The sequence below is a fragment of the Orcinus orca genome, chromosome 6 (genome assembly GCF_937001465.1).
Source record: "Orcinus orca chromosome 6, mOrcOrc1.1, whole genome shotgun sequence".
Taxonomy (NCBI): Eukaryota; Metazoa; Chordata; class Mammalia; order Artiodactyla; family Delphinidae; genus Orcinus; species Orcinus orca.
The window spans coordinates 84,547,441-84,569,333 of NC_064564.1; the positions used below are offsets into that span (position 1 = coordinate 84,547,441).

Genomic DNA, 21,893 nt, shown 5'->3' on the forward strand with positions numbered 1-21,893 from the left:
ATGCGCATGCATTGTTTTAAAAAATTTTATTTTCAAACTATAGTAAATTATGGGAAAATGTTCACAATGTATTAAGTGAAAAAAGTAGGCTTCAAAAATTTTTAAATAAAATGATCCTAATATTGTAAAAAAAAATCTGTTTATATATACTATATATAAAGTTTATGTATGTATTAAAAAAACTAAGAAGGAAATAGAAAATAACAGTGGTTGCCTGGGTGGTAAAATTGCAGATTGTAATTTTCTTATTTATACTTTTCTAAATTTTCTATAATTAGCATACAGTACTTTTAGAATAGAATAATAGACATAATTTTAAATGATTAACAAAAGAAAATATCACAATATTTAAAGTTTCTGGGATAGTATGAGAGGGAAGTGCTAATTTGATAAGTTCAGGTGATTAGGTTGAGTTACTATATTCTAGTTAAGGCTGGAGTTTTGTTAGTGGACCAAAGGAAAATTTTAAACTTTTTTTTTTCACTTGGAGTAGAACACATATACAAAAAAGGGGCACAAATCATAAGGTGTACAGCTCATGAATCGTTACAAGGTGAACACACCGTGTAACCATTGCCCAGGTGAAAATGGACTGTTAGCAGCATCCCGAAGCCCCCTTCCAAGCACTGCTTCCTCCCACCTCCATAGAAGCTGCTCACTGTGTTTTGCAGGACCTCCAGGCTCAGGTTGCCAGGCAAATTCAGGGAGGTCCCCTGGGGAAGCAGGTAGAAATACCTCTGGGCGAGGGGAAGAACCTTACCACCACCCCAGCCTCCCTCCCAAACTGGGAGCCCCTGGCCACTGCCAAAGTGTGATACCAAGATTTTTGAAAGGTAGAATGCAACAACACCTAAAATAAAAATTTTAAATGCCTCCAGACTCACTCTCTCCTGTCTTCCTCCACTGCATCTGCCATTGTGACCCCAGGGATGGGGAGAGGTCAAATGCCACCACAGCAAGGAGATGAGGCAGGGGAAATTCATGCGAGAGAGGAAAAGTCCACTTCTTGCAGCCCCATTGGATGGCGGGAGGAAGGTGGGAGTGGGGCGGGGAGACAGTGATCAGGGGAGCCTGACTTGTATTCCCCCTCTCTAGGCTGAAATCTGGAGTGTGCTCTGGGGTGTTGACAGGTTAAAAGGGATGACAAAAATAGAAGAGATTTGACCCAATTTGCCATTTGGGACCTGGGATGCCTTAGTCTGTTTGAGCTGCTGTAACAAACTACCAGAGCACTACCATAACACATAGTGGTTTATAAACAACAGAAATTTATCTCTCACAGTTCTGGAGGCTGAATGTCCAAGATCAGGGTGGCAGCGTGCTGAAGATCTGATGAGGGCTCTCTTTCGAGGTGCAGACTATGGACATCTCCACTTCCTGTGGTACCTTCACATGGCGGAGAGCAGAGGGAAAGCCAGTGCTCCGCTCACTGTTTTTTTTTTTTTTTTTTTGGCTGTATTGGGTCTTCGTTGTTGCTCTCAGGCTTTCTCTAGTTGTGGTGAGCAGGGGCTGCTCTTTGTTGCGGTGCACGGGCATCTCACTGTGGTGGCTTCTCTTGTTGCAGAGCACAGGCTCTATGTGCGTGGGCTTCAGTAGTTGCAGCACGGGGGCTCAGCAGTTGTGACACTTGGGCCCTAGAGTGTGCGGGCTTCAGTAGTTGCAGCACGTGGGCTCAGTAGTTGCGGCACACGAGCTCCAGTAATTGTGCACGGGCTCAGTTGTGGCTCGCGGGCTCTAGAGCGCAGGCTCAGTAGTTGTGGCGCACGGGTTTTGTTGCTCCACAGCATGTAGGATCTTCCCGGACCAGGGATTGAACCTGTGTCCCCTGCATTGGCAGGCGGATTCTCAACCACTGCGCCACCAGGGAAGTCCTCCCCTCACTGTTATAGGGGCACTAGTTCCATTCATGAGGGGCTCCACTCTCACGGTCTCAGCCAATCCTAGTTATGTCCTGAAGGTCCCACTTCGAATACATCATATTTGGGGGGGGGTTTCCAACATATGAATTTGGGGGGGACACAAACGTTTAGTTCATAACATTGCCTCTCAGTATGGGCCCCCTTCACCAGGCCCCATCAACATGGGGTGGCTGCAGGAGTGAAGTAAACAGTATAAGGTTAGGCAGAGGGAGGCTTGGGCTGAATTTCCCAGATAGTCTCCATCTTCTCCTGGATGGCAGTCATTCTCAAGGGAGGCAATTCCATACACAAAAGGGGTGTATTCCAAAATGTGTACGGGGGCAGGTAATCTTTAGCCGTCACAATGAAGAACAGGTGCTTTTGGTTTCACTGGGTAAAAAGAACTTTCTTGCAATGCCAGAAACTGTCCTGCACACTAAAAAATTCTGCCCCAAATGGCAGGAATATTTCCACTGAGAAATTCTGCTAAAGTATTATGCCCACTCTCCTTTCACCATATGTAGAAAGCTTAAGGAATTTGCAGTTCCATAAAAAATAATAGAATTGTCTTCTGCAGTTTGGTTGGGAAGTTCAAGAGGGTTAGGCATCATGGATCTCCCTCCAGGCACAAAAATTCCTAGTTAATCATTATATATTTACAGACTATGAAGCAAGCCATGGTCTGAACTTGTAGCAGTGTTGCAATTGGAGAAATCAGCTGGGGCCACCAAAGAGTAATTTTTAAATAACTCAAAATTTTTCTTACAATTTTTCTTACATTTCCCAAATATGATGAAGGGTATACATAACCCTCAGCAGCATTTTTTTTGTTAACTGTCCACTCTTCATTCCCATCCATTTCCTCACATCCAGTTTGCTTTTCCTCACTTAACTAAAAACTCTATTTTAAAAAGCACTCTCCCTCCTTTTCTAGTCTCTGTCACTAAAGCTCAGCTCTGAGGGCTGACTCGGAGAATGTTCTGGGTATCTGGGGGCCGGACGGCTCAGCCATGAGCAGAGTCCCTGTGCAGGGCACCCAGGCGACAGCTGCCCGTTGGTTGCTCATAGTTGTCAAGCACACAGCAGGCCGAAGATGGGGCCTGACCAGATGAAGAGTAAAGATACAACAAGCCACTTTTATGGTGCCAACTCCCTTGGTCCTTGTCACACACACCAAACAGGACAACACAGAGACGAAAAGGGCCCGTTGACTGCAGTGTGAGATGTGGGACACCCCACTGCTGTGGAGCCTATTCTAGGCTACAGCAAGGAGTTTCACATTCTGCAGCCCTATTTTGAGGGGACTGGGGCAGGAAGCCCCTTCCTCCTCAGAACCTGGAAGGCCTAAGAAATCATGCCATGATATCCTCCCGGGGAAGGTAGGGAGGTAGGTGGGAGACGGGTTACAAGTCTCCCATTCTCTCACGTTAAGGTGTCTTTTAAACAGAAACACACACCAAACAAGGTTATATATTGACCAGTGGACAAAAATGTTGTGACCAGGGGCTCACAGGAACCTAAGTTTATGTTTCTCTTAGGGGTGATAAACAGTTCGGTATTCACTAACTCGCCGTTTCACAGCTGTATAGACCCTACGTACTGCAAAAAAATGAGAATAGGCTGTATTATGATGAACACAGCAGTATGTTTGGGCTTCACACACAGCCCATCTCAGGGACCCCTCCTCCCTTCCCGGCGGACCCCAGACCACACTTTGAGAACCGCTGCTCCAGTGCACGACAGTTCAACAGGCTGGCACTGGGAGTACACTGTAAACTCCATTAGGGTCACCACAGCTATTTTGTTCATCTTTGTATTTCCAGAATCTTGCATAGTGCCAAGCACATAGTAGGCACTCAATATGTGAATTAAATTAAAATGGGTTGGGATGAGGTATTTATGAGAAGGCTGAAGAAACCTGAGAAAGGCAGAATGGTCTCTTTGGTGCTGAAGGTCAGCTCAGTCTTTTTTTTTTTTTTGCGGTACGCGGGCCTCTCACTGTTGTGGCCTCTCCCGTTGCAGAGCACAGGCTCCGGATGCGCAGGCTCAGCGGCCATGGCTCACGGGCCCAGCCGCTCCATGACATGTGGGATCTTCCCGGACCGGGGCATGAACCCGTGTCCCCTGCATCGGCAGGTGGACTCTCAACCACTGCGCCACCAGGGAAGCCCTCAGCTCAGTCTTAATCTTCATGATTTTATGTCTAGAGAAGATTATTTGATCTATTAAAAGTGATTCAACATGTTTTGGATTATTGAAAGTGAGAACAACTATATCAAAGATATGAAAGAGGATTTTTTTTTTTAAAAAGAAAGTCAGATGTGGAGAAAGCATACTCAGACTCAAAGAATATGAGACGTTGATAAATAAATACAAATCTATACTGATGAAATATCTTGATTATTGAAGTGGATTTTGCAGTGTGAATTTTTTTTTTTCTTTTAAGATGCAGGATTTGAAATCAGGCCTCACTTCACATTTTTCTAGTACTGTTTTAACACTAATGTAAACTTGAACTACTCTAGATTGGGAAACATAACATCATTGTTCCTTATCTTTTCTTATACAAACACAACTAAGCATTGGGTCCATGGCTTTGATGAAATAACGACTGGTAACTCCTTGTGTCAAATTCAGCCTCTGCCTTACTTCCATTTGGCCTATGGCTTCTTCCACAGCAAAGACCAAAAAATGACACCGTGTACATTTTTAAGAGGGTCCACAGTTAAATTCTGGTTCTAATATCCCGCACAATGGGACCCTTGCACCCAGAAAGTAGAGGAGGGGCAGGCACTAAGCAGATTGCTAGAAACTGGTGGCAATTGCTAGAAACTCCTTCTTGTGTGTGCAGGTGCAAGGGTGAGGAACCACAGCACAGAAGTGAGGGAGAGGAGCCTCTCACCATTGTCCAGCTGAATTAGTTTCCCGTGGCAGGTGTAACAAGTCACTGCAAGCTGGGTGGCTTCAAACAACAGGAATGTATCCCCTCACAGTCTAGAGGCCAGAAGTCCAAAATCTAGGTGGTGGCAGGGTTGCAACGCCTCTGGAGGCTCTAGGGAAGGATCGTTTTTTGCCTCTTCTCACTCCTAGTGGCTTATTTGGCTGTGGCTACATCACTCTCGTCTCCTGTCTCCACATGGCCTTTCTCCGTCCTGTGCATCTCCCCTCTGTGTGTCTCTTGTAAGGACGCTTGTCATTGGATTAAGGGCTTACCTGGATGATCCAGGATGATCTATCTCTCCATCTCAAGATACCTAATTCCAGAAACTCTTTTTCCAGATAAGGTAATATTCACTGGTTCCAGGAATTTGACAGGGGGATATGATGGTGAATTTTATGTGTCAGTTTTGCTGGGCCATGGTGCCTAGATATGTGCTCAAACATTATTCACGGATTGGCCTCCATATTGTGGGTGGGCCTCACCCAATCAGTTGAAGGCCTGAATAAAACAAAGGCTGACCTCCCCAGAGCACGAGGGAATTCTGCCAGCAGACAGCCTTTGGACTTCATCTGCAATATTTGTTCTTCCTGGGTCTCCAGCCTAACTGTCTTTCGACTCAAACTACAACTCTTTCCTGAGTCTCCAGCCTGCTGCCTCCCCCATCAGATTTTGGACTTGCCAAGCCCCCATAATCATGTGATCCGATTCCTTAAAATAAACCTCTTTCTCGCTATATATATTTACATCCTATTGGTTCCGTTTCTCTGGTGAACCCTAACTAACACAGCGGACCACCATTCAACCCACTACACGAGCATCTACCCAAGGGGAGGGGAGGATTTGTGAAAACTTGAGACTTCCCTTGAATGTGGGGATAAGTGTAAAGGTATCTTGCAGTGGACAAATCCATTAAGTATTAGTTCCTGACGTGGGGTGCCATGGGTGTTACACACTCTCTAAGTGTCTTCCTTTCCCAGTTCTTTTAATTTTCTATAAGTCAGGGTGATTTCTTATCCAATTCCGCACAGTGGCTCAGCAGATGGACTCACCACTGACTTCATAGAGACAGAGAACCTTCCAAGGAAACTCCCTCCTGCTTCCTACCCTAAGCTGAACATTTGCTATAGACTGACTCACCCTTCTCCTTGCTTGGCGGATAGTGAAAGGAGCAGGGCTGTGAAGTCAGCCAGAGCTGTGCTTGAATTCTGCTCTGCCATTTACAGTTGATTGATCTTGGACAAGTTACTTAACTTTTCTAAGGCTGACAGTACTTTTGAAGAGATAATACTCAGAGGGCTGGTACCAGGTTGAAGGAGACACTGATGCAAATGTATACCCAGTACCTGACACTCAGTGAATTTCTTTCTTTTCCCCCAACCAGGACAGAATGGTGACAAGGCCCTCATGAGCAATGCAGGCAATGGGGGAAACAGTGCATCTTGGTCTGATGACTGCCCTATCTGCTTGTAATGTTATTTTACTTATATTTTTTCCTGAAATTAAATCAATTATTTTTTTTAATTAGCCTTGTCCTAGACACTTGTGAAATCATGGGTTTAACTTGCTAATTATATATATATATTTTTTTTAATTAATTAATTTTTGGCTGTGTTGGGTCTTCGTTGCTATGCGTGGGCTTTCTCTACTTGCGGTAAGCAGGGGCTACTCTTCATTGTGGTGTGTGGGCTTCTCATTGCAGTGGCTTCTCTTGTTGCAGAGCACGAGCACTAGGTGCACGGGCTTCAGTAGTTGTGGTGCACGGGCTTAGTTGCTCTGCGGCATGTGGGATCTTCCCGGACCAGGGCTTGAACCCGTGTCCCCTGCATTGGCAGGCGGATGCTTAACCCCTGCACCACCAGGGAAGCCCTATATATATTTTTTCCAAGGCACAATAAATACACTTAGTCACTCATTCAAGGGTGCCTTTTATGATCTCAGTAGGGTTAACAGGCTAGTTATAAATCTTTCTTCTAATATGCAATAGATGAATACGTTCAGGTAGTCATTCATTCAGCAGGTATTAGAGTGCCTTTTTTTGTGCGAACAGCCTGGCACAGCTCTAGGCTCTGAGCACCCAGGCAAGGCAGTTGACTCCAGACGCCACTCATTCCCAGGGCTGAGAGGGTCAGTCGCACTGGTTAGGAAGCTCTGTCAAGTGTTTACCAAGGTACCTAGTTGGGGTGTACTAAATCCCAGGCCTCGAGTCAGAGGCTTTCTTCTGCTCTGCATTTGCCCCCATGCAATGGGAGGGAGGTAAGAAAGGGCAGTGGATCTATTTTAGACCCTGGGTGTCTTCTTGCCTTCCATCTGATTCTTCCTTATAGGTGACTGAAAGAAAAACTGACTCATGCCTGCTCTGTGGGTTTGTCCATCGTGTGTGTGTGTGTGTGTGTGTGTGTGTGTGTGTGTGTGTTTTCTCTCCCTTTGTTTCCCCTTTCAGGGCAGCTGCATGAGTAAATGGGCTCAGGACCTCAAAGTGACTGGCCAGCCAGCCACACTCCCTCTCTTCCTTTTCCTCAGGGGTCCACATTCTTCTCACAAGGCTGCCCTGGGCTGCAGGACCAGGCCCCCTTAAGATGGCAAGACTCATATTTGGGGATAGTGTAGGAGAGGCCACCTTTCAGCTGAGCCAAGAGCCCCAGCCCAGCTTTACCTGTGCCCATCAGAGACGCACCCAGGGTTCCACACACTGCCTGCCCTCCCACAGTGCCTCCCACCTCCAGCGTGATCTGGGGACTCGGCTTTGTCAATACCTTTTCAGTCTGTACCTTTCTCCAAGGGCTTCCTCTCTGAGTACCAGAATGTTTCTCTATGGCAAAACCAAACACAACCCGTGCAGACCAGTTCTCCCTGTCACATGCCCCTCGCATGTCAGTGCTGTGCCTCTCCTTCCTGATGACAGCATGCTGGGAGAAGGGGGTACACTTAGGGTCTCTGTCTGCCAGCCACCTGCTCGTTCCTGACTTTCCCCAGTCTGTCCTCAGGCCCCACCACCCTCCTGAAATGGCTCTCCTAAGAGTTGGCAGTGACCTTCCCAGGCTCCTCATGGACCCCAGCAGGCTGGGGCACGTGGACCCTCCCTGGCCGCCAGCACGTGCTGCCCCATCTCAAGGCTCCCGGACCCATCTCCTCCTCCCCACAGGACAAGGGCCCTCCTGTCTCCCCACCCTCGGCCTCCACGAGAGAAAGGCTGCCGTGCTTCGCTGTCCTCCTTCCTTCTTGGAGCCCAGAACTAAAAATAGAAATGGCCAAAGCCTCATGACCAGGCTTCTGGGAAGTCCGGTGGGAACAGCTCAGGGTTTCAGAAAGGAAGCGTGACGTGAGCCCGGGAGTCAGGCGGCCCAGAAGAACGAGGAGATTCCTAAAGAACGGGGCGCGACAGGCCTGCCGTCCTGCCCTCTGTTAACAGGGAGCCAACTGGTGAGTTGCCAGGGCCGAGTGCAGACCTGGGCGCCTGGGTCAGAGGGGCATCAGTCACAGCTTATCATCATAGACTATGGACGAGAAGGCAACATGGGTGCCAGGTGAGAGTGAAGTCAACCTTTCACCTTTAACACCTGTGGATGGAGCCCAGGGAGAAGGCAGGGCTCCTGAGGCACCACACTGTGTCAGGGTGACCTGAGGCTCCTCCGGTAATGGTGACGGGAAAATAGAGGCCCCGGGAAGTGCTCCAGGGACGGCGGGTGAGCAGGGCCCCCTCCCTGCTGCTGCTTCAGGCTCCCTCAACCACCCACGCTGCACAGACCTGGAGGCCCTTACAGATAGATGCTCCTTTTATCAGGCAATGGCGATACCTGTTTTAAACATCAGCGGGTTCTGAATGCAGCCGGCAGAGAGCTCTCCACTGTTCAGGAAATAGGCGCCCCGGGGAGGAACGAAGGCTGCTTTCCCAGAACTGCGCTCAAGTGCTGCTGGAGAAGCCCAAGCTCCTTCAAACTCCTTGGGCAGACGCACCGGAATGTGATGAGGAAGTAGAAACAGGTGGCTCCCACCTACCCGATTACGATTACAGCAGCAGCTTCCAGAGGCAGAGGGGATGAGTTAGCATCAGGCATAACTGGGCAGGAAGCCCCAGGCTGTGGTTTTTACCAACAAATATTTGTAAATAAGTTGCAGAACCCCTAACACACTGGTCTGGGCTGTGTACGTGTGCGTGTGTGTGTGTCTGTGTGTGTGAGATGGGGGACACATTTATGAGAATATAAAATAAAGCATGCAGACACAGAGGGGAGGAATAGAAGAGATGGATGGTAGAGTGGAGGGAGACCTGCAGTCAGGACCCGAGAGCCAGAGGAGGAGATGAGGCCTGAAGAGACTCTTGTGGCCTAAAGCAGCAGATCTTATTCTTGAAGGATCTCCAGGAGCTGTCCTGTACTTCCTAAGAGACGGTGTCCAAAAGCAGGAGGCATCTGTCAAGTAGAAGACAAAACGGGCTGTTGACCAGCAGGCCAGACACGGATGAGAAGAGCCAGTGGTCTGGGAGCAGCAGGGGCAGCACCAGATCCCCAGGGCTTGTTAAGCGCACCTGGCACCGCCCCTGCTCTCCCTCTGCCTGTTTCTGCTGTTAGAGCATGGCTCAAAATCAAAACAAATAAGTTAAACCTCTTTCCCTCCAGATTCTCCTATTCTTCTTAGTGATAAACTTATTTTGTATGAAATATAAGAGGAAATTAGAGAAGAATATAACAACCCAGGTTTAAAATTTTAGCATTATGCCATTTTGCATCAGATCTTATTCAGAGAGAAAGTATCACAGATGCAGTGGATCTGTGGATCCAATCTTTCTAAGAAGCTGCTTCATTGCCATCAGCCCCACGGTCAGTGGGGCTGCCTTGTGGGAGTGGACAACACATCCCTTTGAGAGTGATGTAGGAAGGCAGGAGCTGAAGTGGTCCCTAGATTCACTCTCTCTTCTCAGGAAGGAGGGCAGATGGCAGAGGGTGGGTGTGTGGGCAGGTCTGTTGTTAAATGAGGTCTAAAGAAACAGGATATCTGAAGAAGGCTTCAGGCTGTATCCATGTAATTAAGAGCTCTGGCCCAAGCACTGGCACCAGTTTTTCTTGTTTAGGACTTTCGTCTTGCTGGTTATCCTTTCACTCACACCTTTATTGAATTTTATACCCTTATTTACCATGTGCCCTTTTAACTGCCAGGGTTCATGAACCATTACTGTAATTTTCCACTTACGTGACTTGATCTGCAGATGGGTGCTACCATACTTAATCAAATATTTCCTGTTTACTCACCTGCAAAATTAGGACAATAATACCTATTTCAAAAATTTCCCAAGGGTTGAGATAATATATGTAAATCACCTAGCACAGTAATTGGCAATATAATAGTAAATGTTTTTTTCCTTTTTCTTTCTAAATTCTCATAAAGCATCTGTTTGAGAACTCCATTTAGGATTCTCGAAGAATTGCCAACGAGCACCACAGTTAGAATTTCTGGAAACTACTTTTGGCTCAGTAATGGAAATTGTGGCAATTCCTTTCTTCTGATTAACCTAGATGCTGGAAAACCTGCAGGAGTTAACAGTGTTAAAGTATGATTTTTTAAAATGTAAAAATATAACGGTTACACAGTTATAAAATGAATGAGTCAAAGATTAGTTAGTGGGTATCATACTGGTACCCATTAATTAATGAAGACACCAGTAAGATGTTAAGACTGTTTCAAAGGAGAATTTGAGAAACAGAGAGGCAATGACAAAAGATAAAATGGTTTTGCTAATACACGCAAAACTGGTTAATATTCTCATGCAATAAAATATGTTTGGGGTTACCTTTTCTACAGAGGAGAAATCAATTGTATCTTCACCAGACAAAATTCACTTGCATTGCTAAGGACAAGAACCTTTTGCATTACTATAAACTTTTTTACAAATTTACTTCAACTCCTCCAGAGATGGAAAATAGCCTGGTCAATAAGAAATCAATTTGCATAAACCTGTAGAATCAGAAAATGACAGAGATTCCAGCAGGCAACAATAAGCATTCCACTGAAAGGAAACCTAGTAATCTCTCTTGTCCATTTCCAAATCTTGGACAGTTTTCCCCAGTGATACCTATACAATTAGACTGATCTAGGAGGGAGGCTTTGGAATTTTCTCACCCTGAATCATGGGACCAAGCCCCTGTTATAGCCAGTGCCTCCCTCCCAGTCTCTGATTACAGGAATTCTCCTCTCCCTGAGCCATGATGTGGATTAGGGTGAAGGTGCTGAGGCAGCCGGTTCCGACATTAACCATTTTGTTCCTGTGTTCTGTAGCTCAAGGGCTAGCTATATATGTAGCACCACAAACTGCTCCAACTGGCTTCCCAGACTGCTCTCCAACTTTACCCTTGCAAACCCTCAACCCAAGCCCGAGAGATAATTAACAGACTCTGAGGGACTTCCCTGGTGGCTCAGTGGTTAAGAATCCACCTGCCAATGCAGGGGACACGGGTTCGAGCCCTGGTCTGGGAAGACCCCACATGCCGCGGAGCAACTAAGCCAGTGCGCCACAACTACTGAGCCTGTGCTCTAGAGCCTGTGAGCCACAACTACTGAGCCCACGCACCACAACTACTGAAGCCCACACGTCTAGAGCCCGTGCTCCACAACAAGAGAAGCCACTGCAATGAGAAGCCTGCACACCGCAATGAAGGTAGCCCCTGCTCACCAGAACTAGAGAAAGCCTGCATGCAGCAACGAAGACCCAACGCAGCCAAAAATAAAATACATAAATAAAATTTTAAAAAAAGCATCTGCCCTCCAATGCAGGGGACACGGGTTCAATCCCAGGTCAGGGAACTAAGATCCCACAGGCCGTGGGGCAACTGAGCCTGAGCGCCGCAACTACTGAGCCCACAAGCTCTGGAGCCCATGCACTCTAGAGCCCATGCGCGCCACGACGAGAGAGCCTATGTGTGACAACTACTGAGCCTGTAAATTCTAGACCCTGCGTGCCACAACTAGAGAGAAGCCTGCGTGCTGCAACGAAAGATTCCATGTGCCACAACTAAGACCCAATGCAGCCAAGTAAGTAAATAAATAAATACTAAAAAAAAAAGGAAGAAATGCTTCTCAAAAACACACACACACACAAAATAACAGACCCTGAAATTTGCCAAATTTCACAAAATGGTTTGTTGAACAATCCAGCATGTACTGCCTTGGAACACATTTTGTGTCATATTTTTTAAGTTGTCTACAATTTTTTAAACATCTTTATTGGAGTATAATTGCTTTACAATGGTGTGTTAGTTTCTGCTGTATAACGAAGTGAGTCAGCTATACATATACATACATCCCCATATCTCTTCCCTCTTGCGTCTCCCTCCCACCCTCCCTATCCCACCCCTCTAAGTGGTCACAAAGCACCGAGCTGACCTCCCTGTGCTATGCGGCTGCTTCCCACTAGCTATTTTCCATTTGGTAGTGTATATGTGTCAGTGCAATTCTCTCACTTCGTCCCAGCTTTGTATACAATTTTTAAAAGTTATTTCTTCTGTCATCAATTAAGGTATACTTCTTTGATAGCAGAAACGATCCCCCTCTACCAGCACCCAATATTAGGTGTTCAAACAGGTGTTTAATTAGATGTTAAACAAATATTGACTGAAGGGATAGATAGAAGGTGTTAGAATAGAGAACTTCCCTGCTCAGAAAAACTCTGACTTCCCAGCGCCTTCAGAATAACATGCAAACTTATCAGAGACCTCACCTTCCCCATCCACGTTGTCTACCTACTCCTGCCAGCCGGATGCTTACTCCCAATACATTTTTTTTTTTTTTTAGCATCTCTGTATCTCCTCTCTCAACCTGGAATGCTCTTTCCCTTCACCTTCAGGGCTTAACTAAAATACCATCTCTTTCACGAAGCCTTCCCTGATCCCTTAGATGTGACTTCATCACTTGCCTTGTCCTCTCAGCAGCTGGAGTGAGGCCATGAAAGATGAAAGCTGCGGAGCCAGGTGGCCTGAATCCACTTAGTTTTGTGACCTTTGGTGAGTGACAAAACCATTCTGTGCCTGAATTTTCTAAGGTAAATTTGGGGAGAATACTACTGCTCACCTCAGGGTTTTTGTGAAGATTAAATAAACGAATACACTTAGAAGACACCTGGGGACTTCCCTCGTGGTCCAGTGGTAAAGAATCCACCTTACAATGCAGGGGACGCAGGTTCGATCCCTTGTCAGGGAATTAAGATCCCACATGTCGCGGGACAAATAAGCCCGCACACCACAAATACTGAGCTTGCGTGCCTCAACTAGAGAGGCTGCGTGCTGCAAACTACAGAGGCCACACACTCTGGAGCCTGCGTGCCACAACTAGAGAAGAGAAAACCTGCACGCCACAGCTAGAGATAAGCCCACACACCACAACGAAGAGCCTACACGTCGCAACAAAAGATCCCACATGCCTCAACGAAGATCCAGCATGCCTCAACTAAGACCTGACGCAGCCAAAAATAAATTAAGTAAATAAATAAATTTTAAAAACATGATTTACAATTTAAAAAAAAAAGAAAATAAGAAGACGCCTGGAACGTAGTCAGTGCCCAGGAAGATTAGTTATTATTATTCCTTTTGGATGCTCTCCTAATTCTATACTGGAGCCTCGTCCAGTTAGTTCATTCTGTCTCACATAGATTTTATTTACTGGTTACTCTTTTGACCCATGGCTGAAGTAAGCTCCTCAAGGGATGTTTAGGGAACATTTGCTGAATGAATGAACAAATTAAAGAATAAATGAATGGTTAAATCCTGCCCTGGCTTTCAGTAAATAACTCCTCATCAAAAAGCAGATTTTTTCCTCATGGTATGTGGGACTTTTCTTTTAAACCACCAAAACTTTTGAGCTTCTTTTTTGCAATTTCAGGCCTCTGTTTGCTCTGAAGTATAATGTTTGCATAGATGTGACACCTCCTACAGCACCAGGATCTTTCTGGCATAAATCATACTGGGCATATTTGTTTTCTGGGTGTAATTCAGAGTAGTAACTTGATAGTCAATTTGTCTCGCCTTATAAAATTCACACATATAGTTAATTTTTTCCTATTGCAAGTCCTAGGTTGGAAGGAAGGAATATTACTGATGGCAAGTTTTGTTACCTTGAGCAATTCACTTCCACAACCTTTCTATTTCCTTAGTTTTGAAAGGAGGTGATTTCACTGCTTATGAGGAGTGAATGGTTTGCACCACACATCTAGCCGCCCAACTTTTTTTTTCCACATAGAAATCTGTATTTTCACCTTATTTGGAAAATTGAAAAATTTGACAACTCTGAACCTTTATTCCCTCTAAGAAATATTGGCTGGCACTGAACAGGAGTTGTGAGTTGGGTAGGCACTCTCCAGACTGTCACCATGCCACCACTCCAAGTTGTCTCCATGACACCCCTTCACTTCTCTATGTTATTTTCCTATGGCTGCTGCAACAAATTACCACCAACTTAGTGGCTTAAAACAACACATACTTATTATTTAACTCACATATTTCAGAGTTCTGGAAGTCAGAAGTCCAAAATGGGTCTCACTGGGTTAAAAACAAGGTGTCTAGCCCCCCAACTTTTAAGACTCCCACCTGAGGGACAGGCCCGCAAAACACCTAGCTCTGAAAGACAATGGGGCCGGTGTCCACAAGACCCACAGTACTATAGCAAACAAACGAACCGTTCCTTATCCGTGCCTGAGCGTTCCCCGCAGCTATCCCTGCACAGGGCTCAGCACAGAGGGAGCTCAAAAAAACGCCCACCTCCTAGGCTTTCCATGAAAGAGGTTTGATTGCTTACTTTACAAGCTGCTGCCTGAGGGTCTGGGTTCTAATTTAGCCCACAACGAGGGGCTGGCTACGATCCTTCCTAGAGTCCAGAGTCTGGAGTTTAGGAAAGCTGGTGGGCGCTTCCCCTGCCTTCTCCAACCAGTTGCTCCAACAATAACATTGTCATCAGTACCTCCCTAGAAGGAGTTTGTCCACACCCCAATTTTTAGGGCTGCCACCCGAAGGACAGTCCCCCAGATCACCCAGCTCTGAGAGCCAAGAGGGCTTGCATCCACGAGGCCCCCAGGACAATAGCAAACAAAGAAGCAGGTTTTTTTGTTTTTTTGTTTTTTTTTTTTGCGGTACACGGGCCTCTCACTGTGGTGGCCTCTCCCGTTGCGGAGCACAGGCTCCGGACCCGCAGGCTCAGTGGCCGTGGCTCACAGGCCCAGCCGCTCCGCGGCATGTGGGATCTTCCCAGACCGGGGCACGAACCCATGTCCCCTGCATCGGCAGGTGGACTCTTAACCACTGTGCCACCAGGGAAGCCCAAAGAAGCAGTTTTTAAGTGGGCTACCCCAAACTATCTATAGGTTCAATGTAATCCCTCTAGAGATTCCAATGGAATTTTCACAGAAAAAAAAATTCTAAAATTTGTATGGAACAAGAAAAGACTCCAAATAACCAAAGCAATCTTAAGGAAGAACAAAGCTGGAGGCATCCTGCACCCTGATTTCAAACTATATTACAAAGCTATAGTAATCAAAACAGTATGGTATTGACATGAAAATGGACATAGACCAATGGAACAAACTAGAGAGGCCAGAAATAAACCCATGCATATACGGTCAATTACTTTTTGACAAAGGAGCCAAGAACATATAATGGGGAAAGGATAGTTTCTTCAATAAAGGGTGTTGGGAAAACTAGCCTGCCACATGCAAAAGAATGAAATTGGACCACTGTCTTACAAAATACACAAAAAATAACTCAAAATGGGTTAAAGACTTGACCTGAAACTGTAAAATCTCTGGAAGAAAACATAGGGACTAAGCTCCTTAACACTGGTCTTGAGATGATTTTTTTGGGAGTTGACACCAAAAGAAAAAGCAACAAAAGCAAAAATAAACAAGCAGCACTACATCAAGCTGAGAAGCTTCTGCAAAGGAAAGGAAACCATCAACAAAATGAAAAGGTAGGGACTTCCCTGGTGGTGCAGTGGTTAAGAATCTGCCTGCCAGGGGTTCCCTGGTGGCACAGTGGTTGAGAGTCTGCCTGCCGATGCAGGGGACATGGGTTCGTGCCCCACTCCAGGAGGATCCCACATGCCGCAGAGCGGCTGGGCCCGTGAGCCATGGCTGCTGAGCCTGCACGTTCGGAGCCTGTGCTCCGCAACAGGAGAGGACACAACAGTGAGAGGCCCGCGTACCGCAAAACAAAAAACAACAAAAAAAGAATCTGCCTGCCAGTGCAGGGGACACAGGTTCGAGCCCTGGTCCCTGAAGACCCCATATGCCATGGAGCAACTAAGCCCGTGCGCCACAACTACTGAGCCTGCACTCTAGAGCCCGCAAGCCACAACTACTGAGCCCACGGGCCACAACTACTGCAGCCCATGTGCCTGGAGCCTGTGCTCCACAACAAAGAGAAGCCACCACAATGAGAAGCCCACACACTGCAACAAAGAGTAGCCCCCGCTCATCGCAACTAGAGAAAGCTCGCGCACAGCAATGAAGACCAAACGCAGCCAAAAAATAATAAATTAAAAAAAAAAAAGTTAAAAAAACAAAATGAAAAGGCAACCTATGGAATGAGAGAAAATATTTGCAAACCACATATCTGTGGTAATACCTCAAATATACAAGAAAGTTATACAATTCAATAGCAAAAAACTCCCAAATAACCCCATTTAAAAATGGGCAAAAGGGGGACTTCCCTGGTGCTCCAGTGGCTAAGACTCCACGCTCCCAGTGCAGGGGGCCTGGGTTCGATCCCCGATCAGGGAGTTAGATCCCACATGCCACAACTAAGAGTTCACATGTTGCAACTAAAGATCCCGTGTGCGGCAACGAAGATCCTGCATGACGCAGCTAAGACCCAGCGCAGCCAAATAAATAAATATTTTTTTTAAATGGGCAAAGGACTTGAATAGACATTTCTCCAAAGAAGACATACAAATGGCCAACAAATATATGAGAAGGTGCACAACATCACTAATCATCAGGGAAATGCAAATCAAAACCACAGTGAGATATCACCTCACACCTGTTGGAATGGCTCTTATGAAAATGACAAGAAATAAATGCTGGTGAGGATGTGTAGAAAAGGGAACCCTTTTGCACTATTAGTGGGAATGAAAATTGTTACATCCATTATGGAAAACAGTATGGAGGCTGGTATACAAACTGTCAGAGATAAGATGAATAAGCCCTGAGGATCTAATATGTGACGTGGGGACTATACTGATAATACTGTTTCGTATAACTGCAATTTGCTGAAAAAGTAAGAACTTGTGTTCTCACCAAGAAAAACAAACAAACTGGTAAATACATGAGGTGATGGATGTGTTTATTAGTTCAATGGTAGGAGTACTTTCACAATGTAGACATATACAAATCATCATGTGCACATTTTAAATACCTTACAATTTTATTTGTTAATAATACCTCAATAAAGCAGAGAAAAAAGAACAAGGCCTGGCATCAAGTAGGCACTTGATGCTAAATAAATGGTTATACTCAGGGATGAAGTGACAAGGGCTTGGGCTAACTGAAAAAAGGGTTCAGATGTAAAAAATATTATAAAGAAGCACCTTCAGAACCTGGAGAGAAGACCTAGGCACAGCTGAATTAAATAACTTAGCAACGTTAAATGCATGCAAGGCAAGAATGCAAGAAATGTCATAAAAATCACAAGACCATCATCCAATAAAAAGCATAGGCAACAGTATGTCCATGCAGAGGAGAGGGCATCACTTCAGTGTGGACAGGAAAGGCTCCACTGGGCCTCAAAGGATGGCTGAAGCAGGGGCATGCTTCCTGTGAGGGTGGTGGTATAAGGCTAAGCCAGACACAAACTCCTGGAGCCAAGGGTTTACATGGGACTGTCCCTGTGGTGGCCTAGAGAGCACTGGCTGCCAGGGGAGGGAGGCCAGATTTCTACCCTCTAGTCCTTCAGATCAGAACTAAAGCTCTGTCTGTTTTGTATTTATAACAACCAGCCAGGGCTTCCCTGGTGGCGCCGTGGTTAAGAATCCGCCTGCCAATGCAGGGAACACGGGTTTGAGCCCTGGTCTGGGAAGATCCCTCATGCCACGGAGCAACAAAGCCTGTGTGCCACAACTACTGAGCCTGCGCTCTAGAGCCCGTGAGCCACAACTACTGAGACCGTGTGCCACAACTACTGAAGCCCGCACGCCTAGAGCCCCCGAAACAAGAGAAGCCACCGCAATGAGAAGGCCGCGCCCTGCAACGAAGAGTAGCCCCCACTCACCACAACTAGAGAAAGCTCACGCGCAGCAACAAAGACCCAATGCAGGCAAAAATAAAAATAAATAAAATAAGTTAAAAAAAATAAAATAAAATAACAATCACCCATAATGTATAGGTTATGTATAAATTGCTTTCTGATACAAGCTACCTTCTTTTTAAAAGTGTTTCTAGAAAAAATAAAAATGCACCACAAGAACATGGCTTTAAGACCTTCTTAAAAGAGAATTTAATCCAATGATTGTGAGCTGAGATTGGTTTCATCCCCATAGTGCCAGGATACACACATACCTTCATATTCAAGGAGCATTTGGTGAATGGGTGAATAGATGCACGAATGGACCTGAGGTGGCCGTCTGGATCCCTCAGTGGACTAGAGCAGGGTGACAAGGGTGTTGATGGGGGCCAGGTGAGCCATCCAGAAAGAGGTCTAATGAACAGGTTTTTAAATCTGAGGCAAAGAGAGCAGAAGCAGACGTCTGCCTTTGTGGGTCTGCCTTTGTTCAGCCTCAGAGCTCTGTGTGCAGGAGATAGTGTGACCTTTATTTTCCCTGTGTCTGGTCAAAGAGGCTGTCTGATTAATGTTTGCAGTACACGGAGACAATAAACATAGGCAAGTCTGGCCTCTGGAGGGAAAGGTTTGGGGTTGGATCCTTTTCTCCAGTTTTGGCAGTGCCGACGATGGGGGGAGCATTATTTTTAAATCTTTGCCAAATGACATTTTGAAACCCGCACATGTTGGGGTGTGCCAGGCCAGAGCGCTTGAAGAACAGACAGGCAAGGCCAAGGGAGCGCTCGGCTGCCCAAGGTGCACTGGCAGCTTGAAAATCCCCCTATCACAGGCCCCACTCTTTGTTTAGATGAACACTTTCTACAGCCAGAGGGAGGCAGGGACAGGCATTGCTCTTCTGGGGGGAAGAGCCCCAGGCCTAGTGGGAAGAACATTATTTTGGACACTGACAGACCTGGGTTTGGAGTCTGACACTCATGGAAAGCTCGGGGAAGTTACACATAATTCCTGCCTCTTGCCAAGTCAATCTTAATCGGAAAATGTAACATTTAGCCCTGCATGAATAGCACTTAGAAGAGGCCAAAGGAGGTGAGAGGGTGAGAGAGAGAGAGAGAGAGAGAGAGAGAGAGAGAGGTGAAAATAAAGGGGGAGCCAGGCTGCAAGACCCAGGCCAGCACTACCAGGCAAAGAGCCCACTGCACAAGCCTTGACTCGGGGGCTCACAGTCAGATGCCCACAGATAGAACCGAGAGGGTCTGTTTTTCCTTAGCAAGGAAAAAATTACACCCTGATTTTCATTAACTTCTAACTGCAATTTACATTGCCCTTCAGTTAAGCATGTGGGTAACAAACCACATGCTTCAGAGAACCTGTGACTTTGTCACAACTAGAATCACAGATGCTTTCACCATCATACTCTGGTTGTCCCAGAGACCCTGAAATATCACTTACATTCATCACTTTTTCAAAAGCACAGCCGTAATTAGACCTATTGCTAGATCGTGTCATTTAATGCATTAGTAAACTAGCATTTTTTCCACATCACAAATTTGTTTATATTCTAATAACTATATTCTCATATGCTCGGTTCCCTCTATAGCCCTTTGTGGTTATTTTACATTAGAATCAGCAATGTGAGACGAGGTCCATAGGCTTCGCCGGCCTGCCAGAGGGGTGAGTCAGAGCACACGGAAAGGTCAAGAGTTCAGAACAGCAGCCAGCAAAGGGAGGTTCTGAAAACACAAGATATATGTTGAGTTCCGTTTCAACATCCTTTTCAGAAGACACAAAGCCCTTTGCTGCTCATGTCTTTTGCCCTCAAAAGTTGATTGAAGGCCTGAGAACAGGATGGAGATGTCGGGAGCAGAATGGGTGGAGGTCCCCGGAGACATGCAGAAAGGGAAGATCATAGCCGATACTCCCCGCTGCCGTCCCCCAACACGCTGTATAGCCGAATCCAAGCTCATAAGTTAGAGCTGAACCAGCAGAGGCTCAGAGCCCATAGCCTTTGGGTACCCCTCACAGACTCAGCAGCTGTCTGCTCAAAACTCCCAGGCTGCTTCTAACACCTGCCCAGCCTACTGAAAAACTTCCAGACTCCAAACATCTTTTCCTTAAGAAGGCTGAGATGAACTTTATGGTCTTTGTTTGATGAGTCTATTGCTATTTGATCACTGAGTGTATGAGCCAAAGCTCAATACTAAACACCCACTTGAACTTTGCAGCTTCCACGTTTCATTAAGAAGGCTATTGAGGAGTCTGGCCATGTGTCAAGGACACGTTGACTCTGGGGCCACCCCATTAACCCAAGTCAGTCCTGGAGGAGGGAAGGGTGTGGCCATGAGCCAACAGGGAGGGATGCGGACCAGATGGGAGAGGCTCTGCTGGCAGCTGGCAGCCCTGCCTCTCACTCCCTGCTTGAACCTTGGGTGACTCTCGTCCCAGGGTGCCTCGGCTTCCCTGTCAGAAGGTTAACCATGGTTGAAGATCAGTGGAAGAGGAAGAGGGAGGAGGGGCAAGGGGGCAGGTGGGTGCGGTTCTGGGGAGCCAGGCTCACACGGGGAGAACTGAGGGAGCAGCGAGGTCTGGCAGGTGGCAGAGTCCCAGCCAGAGACAGCCAGGACTCTCAAGGTGCTGGTGTCCCCACGGTGGCTGGTCAGGAGCACAGACCCGTTCCCAGTGCTGGCTGAAAGCCCCCTCCTCGGTGTGGGCAGCCAGAGAAAAGAGGAGTTCTCTGGGCCTGACACCTGCTGCCCCACAGCAGAGATCGGGACTGGCCAGCTGCCGTCCTACCCAACTAGTCAGAGTTCTGCATTTAAATGAGAGAGAAGAGGGATGCAAAGCTGGTCTTTCTGGTAGCTTTCATTCATTCATTCAGTGCTATCTCTGGATATTTTTCTGCTTCTAAAAATAAAACGTGTTTATTGTAAAACAATTCAACATAATGAAAATCTGAAATCACTGGAAATAATGTTTCTCAGTACTACCCCTTGAGCAAACCATTTATTGTTATGTGTTCATTGTATGTACTTTTTTTTTTTTGGTCTAATCCTAAGTGAATCAGTCACTTTTTAAAAAAAATTAATTAATTAATTTATGGCTGTGTTGGGTCTTTGTTTCTGTGCGAGGGCTTTCTCTAGTTGCGGCGAGTGGGGGCCACTCTTCATCGCGGTGCGCGGGCCTCTCACTGTCGCGGCCTCTCTTGTTGCAGAGCACAGGCTCCAGCCGCGCAGGCTCAGTAGTCGTGGCCCACGGGCCCAGTTGCTCCGTGGCATGTGGGATCTTCCCAGACCAGGGCTCGAACCCGTGTTCCCTGCATTGGCAGGCAGATTCTCAACCACTGCGCCACCAGGGAAGCCCTGTATGTACTTTTTAAAAATTCCTTTATTTTCTCCTTTTATGGTAACATATAAACATGTTTATTTTGGGCAATGTAGAAGTATTTGGATTAAAACATCAGAGTTTCTTTCCACACCTTTTGACCCCTAATTCCACTCCGCTCTGCAGAGAGAGTCGCTGCTAATGTTCAGGGTTCTATCCTTCTAGAAATTCAAATGCAGGGAGCTCACTCTCAAGCTTGCTGTCCAGCACTGTCAGTGGTAAGGCAGCTCCTGCCAGTGCAGCCCTGCCCAGCCTCTCCACGCAGCCCTGCTACACTTCTCAGCCAGGCATCAGACCCTGTCCCCTCTGTCCCCCAAAGTCCAGAGGGCACATGTAAGCCCTCTAGTTGTTCCCTGAAGGTTCCTCTCACATTACTTTAGGTAAAGGGGAAGCATCTCTCCCTCCCTGTGGGGAGTGTGGGGAGAGGGG

At 46.5% G+C, this 21,893-nt stretch overlaps 1 long non-coding RNA gene and 1 pseudogene across 1 annotated transcript in view; one reads left to right on the forward strand and one right to left on the reverse strand.

The window, feature by feature from the left end:
- LOC101281158 (pro-neuregulin-2, membrane-bound isoform-like) overlaps nucleotides 1-21,893 on the reverse strand; it is a 46,367-nt pseudogene that overhangs the window by 13,598 nt on the left and 10,876 nt on the right.
- The window catches only part of LOC125964611 (uncharacterized), a 30,781-nt gene continuing 21,070 nt past the window's right edge, over nucleotides 12,183-21,893 (forward strand). The window contains exon 1 of the long non-coding RNA XR_007477789.1: nucleotides 12,183-12,830. This is a non-coding gene — a long non-coding RNA (uncharacterized LOC125964611). The remainder of the gene's footprint in view (nucleotides 12,831-21,893) is intronic.